This window comes from Lycium barbarum, unplaced genomic scaffold (assembly GCF_019175385.1).
Source record: "Lycium barbarum isolate Lr01 unplaced genomic scaffold, ASM1917538v2 unchr_scaffold_26, whole genome shotgun sequence".
NCBI classification, from domain to species: Eukaryota; Viridiplantae; Streptophyta; class Magnoliopsida; order Solanales; family Solanaceae; genus Lycium; species Lycium barbarum.
In genome coordinates, this window is record NW_026843480.1 from 45,685 (window position 1) to 52,286 (window position 6,602).

The window sequence follows — 6,602 nt, forward strand, 5'->3', positions numbered from 1 at the left end:
AGTTCGTAAAAACCGATAGAAAGAGTATGTTCAAAAGAGACATACCTTAATATGTTAAACAAGGTTTAACAAATCACTTTTCTAATGAAGAACACCCAAACCCTAGCTTGAATCACTTTGGGAAGAATTATGTTGCAAACCCTAGGTTTTGGTCACAAAATCATGTTAAGAATCATGGGTTTGATGTTAGAAAGGGATTAGGAACTTGAATTTGACCTAGAATCATGATAAAACTTACCTTGTAGGGTTCTTGAGGCTTGGGACTTGTTGTTCCTGACTTTAGGGTAATTTTTTCGTGACTAGGGGTGTTAGGGAAATAAACCTCAAGCTTAAATATAACTAAAAACGCGTAAACCCGACTTTTTGACCCGAAACTGACCTGATTCGCGATGGGTCCGCGATGCGGTACCATCGCGCGATGTTCTGCAGCTCAATACTCAGATTTGCCCGATCGGCCTGTGATGCGGGGCGATCGCACGCGCCCCCACGCGCCTGAAAAAGCGACGGGTGTTGGTTCTGCACTGCGTTTGGTAAAATGGACATAACTTCTTGTACGTAGCTTTTCTTGGGCTGGGCGACCTACCGTTGGAAATCTATTTCAAAGATCTAAAACTTTCATTAAGGAAGTGTTGCCAAATTCGCAACACATTTTTATGAAAATCGCTCAGTAGACAGACCTACCAAAACTTAGGCGAATTTAAGAAGCCTTAAGAACTTCACTAGTTGGTTTGACTTCAAAACGATCATCTTCCACCTGAATTCATCAAGAATGGATTCATATAGATATAATATCATCTTAATACTAGAGTTTTACACATTCACACCTAGTTCAAGTTTACGAGGTGTTACATTATCCCCCCCTTAAGATCATTCGTCCTCGAATGAGGGTTATGGCCTAAGATTTTCGCTAACCCTCAAACTTTCGAATTCTCACTAGTGTTTCTTTATGTGGTAAGATATCTCAAACAAAACTCATATAATGCTTTAACAATAACCATATGGTCCTCGCAGATACTCCCACAACAACCAGACAAGCCTAAGCATGGAATAAGGGATTCACACCCATAGTCTACCTCAAGATTTAACGATATTACTCTTTCAATCTATAATGGTTCACCTAGAACTACTAGCCTAACCATTTCAATCTAGAATTGTATAACACTTGGTAAGACAGTCTGTACCCATAATCACCTCAAAGTCCTCTATTCCTATTTCTAACAAATCAGAAGTAGTCTCACGATCCTTAACTACACCACGCAATATTATAGATCCTAGAAGTAATGTCGAGGCACTTAACTGTTTGGATTCCCTACCATAGTCGAGGACAAAGCACAGAGTTTTATAATGAAGAGTCAAACTTGAATCGGTCAACAAATATGCCTTAAGAGAACATATAGTTACAATACTTGTGCCCACGTCATCAGGGTCTTCAGCCGCCTCTCTACAAGTCAAACCATAAAGTCGAGCTTGTCCCCCATTAGCGGTGTTAGCAACCGCTTTACCAGCCCCATTACCACGAGCATTAGGAGTGTTTGTTGACATTACCATCAGACGATTATTCCTTTGGCCTGAAGAGCTAGCCATTTCACGAAGCCACTTCCTACAATCCTTCTTGATATGACCCCTAATCCCACAATGGTGACAAACACGATCCTCCCATCTAAGATTCTTGTCGGTTACTACCTTGCGAATATCTATTCTGATCATTGCTCCTCTGACCTTGTCCCACCAGATGGAACACCCATATTAGACTGAGAAATAAACTGTTGAGGTGCAGAATTTCCTTTCGTTGCCCTCCATCATACAAACCAGTGAAACCACCTGCAGATTGGGCCTTCTTACTTGTTCCCTGTCTATCCTCTCTTCTCCCTTCCAATTCTCTTGTTGTTTAGCAAACCCAACCAGAGATGAGAAAGTGCAAGTAGGAGACATAGCAACAGCAGCACATGCAGACTTGATAAGTGGTACCAAGCCTTTCACAAAACGAGTCAACTTATGCTTTTCAGTCGGAATCATGTATAAAGCATACTTTGACAGACGAGTGAACTCCAAACTATACTCACGAACCGACTTGTTACCCTTCTCTAGCTTTTCAAACTTTGTAGCCATAGCAATTCTTTCCTCATCAGACAAGAACCTTTCCATGAACGCCTCTTCAAATTCAGCCCATGTCGGAGCCGAAGCAGCGTCATCCCTCTCAGATTCCCACATCTCAAACCATACGTGAGCAACATCCTTCAACTGATAAGAAGCAAGCCTTACAGCTTCAGAATCCCGGGCATCCATTGCCCTTAATGCCTTGAAGGTCTCATCTACAAAGTGTTGGGGGTCATCCATTTCTCGTGACCCAAGGAACTCTGGTGACTTCAAGTCGAGGAATTGATTAAGTCTGTCTCCACCATGAGGTCCCACACCACCACGCTGCTGCTGAACAACAACCAATGCAGTCAACATTTGAATAGCCGTTTGCATAGTACCAATATCATGTACACCAGCAACAGGAACATCAGGAGCAGTCGGTGCTGGAGGTGGTGCTTGATTTCCAGCATCATCTCCATTACCAGCATTCGCGCCCCTAAGATTTCGGTTAACTTTCGCGGGACGTCCTCGTTTACCATTTTTGGATCGCGTCAGAGTCATTTCTGCAAGGCACGAATTAACGAGCGAATTAGAACGATCCTAAAAAGAACTTTAAGTTCTACAGCACAATCTAGAATCAAGAAGAATAAGAAACACCTATAAATGTCCTGGGAGTTTCTCGGTCATGCAGGTGATCAGGCTGCACAAGGAAAACTCCACTAGACACAGCTCCACAGACACAGACGACAATCCTAGGACATATTTAAACCTAGGCTCTGATACCAAGCTTGTCACGCCCCAAAACCCACCCTAGACGTGACCGGCATCCGATGTCATGAACAACATCGGAAGAATCTAAACGATACAATAATGACACTTGAACCCGTCAGGTTCAACATTCGCCTCCAACAATTTATAAAGTAAATGTAACAAATCATGAACATATAAATTAAATCAGCGGAAGTCTTTATTCACCAAATACTTAGTCAAACGTAATGACGTGCCTGAGAGTTAATCAATAACTCACAACTACCCACAAGAACGTATACTATGGAGCTTCTAAGATAATGAGCAATGTCTAAATTATCGGGACGCAGCCCGAAACTAAAAGACGAAAAGTAAAGATAGAATGGTGCCCCACGAACAATCATGTGGGCTCACCGAATAGTCTCGAAAGCAGCAAGTTCTCTTAAGTCGTAGGCGTATCACGAACCTGCTCTTCAATGATACCTAACATACCATAAAAAACAACAATGGTATGCCTGAGTACTGGGTACTCAGTGAGTGTCTAAGGGACAATAGTTAACAAAACAAGATATAGTGAATGAAATCAATAAATGATATCAATGAAAATAACAGTTCAAACCCAGGAATAAAGTGAGTCAGCAACATTAAAGAGTCATCAAAGAACCCAACAATGACAGACACATTAACTTAACTCCTTACCATTTACCAGGCCAAGTATTTCACTTACGAATTCAATAGCACCACATGCCACTCACAGACAACAGCATACGAAACAAGCCACTCATAGGCAAACTAATCAATCAATCGATACTCCGGGTTAGGAAACCACGGAGGCTAATCGTCCTCTGGACTAGCACAGCAATAGATACTCCGGGCTAGGAAGCAACGGAGGCTAATCGTCTTCTGGACTAGCACAGCAATAGATACTCCGGGCTAGGAAGCAACGGAGGTCAATCGTCCTCTGGACTGACACAGCAATACTCGCATTGATACGTTAGGATCCATAACGGCTAATCGTCCTCTGGATTAGCACAGCTTGCCCATACAGGCCCAAACACCAACAAAATACAAATCATGGCATATTACCGAATCATCAATCATGGCTTAGAGCCGAATCTCACTTCTCAAGTCATCATCTAAAAAATGGAGGCATTTCAAGTCATAACCGATTTAGAATCTTATTCAAATCTCTTATTCAATTTCAAGTTCAAGAAACCCATTCAACAACAAAATAAGTTTAAGGTCCAACCTTTAGAAGATTAAGTTCAATCATCCAATAATGGGAAAAGCGAGTTTCACAAAGTAGTATAGTTCGTATAAGGTTCGATGCGGGCTTGACCCTTCACACGCATGACCTTGTCTAAAAGAAATCATCTTTAGTTCCAGAATAAATTCCACCAAACAAGAGTTATAACTTATACAAACAATCAAGGAAGGATTCTCAATTACAATCCATGCTTTCACAATATAAGCGTACTTCACAAGTAGACATAGTTGAAAAGATGATTTTTGGGATATAGACATACTTCAAGGAAGATTTTGGAAAATCTAGACATACATGAAAGATGAATTTTGAAATATAGACATACAAAACACCTTCATAGTCAAAAGGATTTTCTTTAAAAGAGACATACAAATTAACTTTATATTTAAAAAGGATTTTATTTTTAAAGAGACATATATTAGGGTTTTGTATGAGAAGTTCACCCTTTTTATTCAATAAAGAACTTTCGAGAAAAAGACGTATATCCATAATAAGGTTTATAAAAGACAGACATACAAATCACCTTCATAGTCAAAAAGGATTTTCAAAAGAGATATACAAATCACAACCAAAGAGTTCGTAAAAACCGATAGAAAGAGTATGTTCAAAAGAGACATACCTTAATATGTTAAACAAGGTTTAACAAATCACTTTTCTAATGAAGAACACCCAAACCCTAGCTTGAATCACTTTGGGAAGAATTATGTTGCAAACCCTAGGTTTTGGTCACAAAATCATGTTAAGAATCATGGGTTTGATGTTAGAAAGGGATTAGGAACTTGAATTTGACCTAGAATCATGATAAAACTTACCTTGTAGGGTTCTTGAGGCTTGGGACTTGTTGTTCCTGACTTTAGGGTAATTTTTTCGTGACTAGGGGTGTTAGGGAAATAAACCTCAAGCTTAAATATAACTAAAAACGCGTAAACCCGACTTTTTGACCCGAAACTGACCTGATTCGCGATGGGTCCGCGATGCGGTACCATCGCGCGATGTTCTGCAGCTCAATACTCAGATTTGCCCGATCGGCCTGTGATGCGGGGCGATCGCACGCGCCCCCACGCGCCTGAAAAAGCGACGGGTGTTGGTTCTGCACTGCGTTTGGTAAAATGGACATAACTTCTTGTACGAAGCTTTGCTTGGGCTGGGCGTCCTACCGTTGGAAATCTATTTCAAAGATCTAAAACTTTCATCAAGGAAGTGTTTCCAAATTCGCAACACATTGTTTTTGAAAATCGCTCAGAAGACAAACCTACCAAAACTTAGGCGAATTTAAGAAGCCTTAAGAACTTCACTAGTTGGTTTGACTTCAAAACGACCATCTTCCACCCGAATTCATCAAGAATGGATTCATATAGATATAATATCATCTTAATACTAGATTTTTACACATTCACACCTAGTTCAAGTTTACGAGGTGTTACAGGTCAGAGCAGAGAGAGTATAGATAGGAAGAGATTGGAAGAGATTGGAGGACACTTTTGATAAAGACAGCTTTACCCCCATAAGAGAGTAACTTGCCATGCCAACCTTTGAGTCCTTTAACCACTTTACTGCCCATGTAGTTAAAATATTCAAATTTTTTCCTACCAACATACAAAGGGCAGCCAAGATAGGTAAAAGGAAAGTTTTTGTCCATAAAGCCAGTGCATCTTCTAATTCTATTAATTCTATGAGCATTTGTTCTAGGTGCAGGAAAAAGAAACTCTTATCTCTATTAACCAACTGGCCAGAACTATTCTCATACTCACTAATTTGGTCCATGAAAAGTTTCAAAGAAGAGGTTTTACCACTACTAAAAATAACTATATCATCTACATAAGCAAGATGGTTAATGGTGGGGCAATTAGAAGGCATAGTAAAAGAAATGAAACCTCTATGACTAGTAAGACTGTTTAAAGATCTGGAGATCACCTCAGCAGCAAGAATAAACAAAGAAGGGGACAGAGGATCTCCTCCTTTAATCCTTGAGAAAAAAAAAACAAATCTAGCACCGTTTATAATCACTGAGTACCATTTTTCAGATATGAGATTAGAAATTATGTTAATCCAAGTATTGGAGATCCCAAATTTGTTCAAGACTGCTAAAACAAAATGCCAGGACATCCTGTCATATGCTTTGGTCATATCTAGTTTTATCACCACATTGCCACCTCTGTTAGTCTTGGAGATATTCTGAATAACTTCCTATGCTAACAGGACATTTTCAGTAATAAGCCTCTCTTTGACAAAACCACTTTGATTAGGGGAGACCAAATTTTTTAGTAGGGGGTTAAGTCTTAAAGATATGATTTTTGAAATTATTTTATTGGTGAAATTTAAAAGGCTTATAGGTCTAAATTCTCCAAAACTGCTAAGTGTGTAAATTTTTGGGATTAATACTAGACATATGTGGGAGAAATACCAGGTAAGCTTTTTCCCTTTGTAGAATTCTTGTATAAAGGCAGTAATGTCCTCCTTGATGATGTCCCAACAACTTTGAAATAAAGTTCCATTATAACCATTAGGGCCA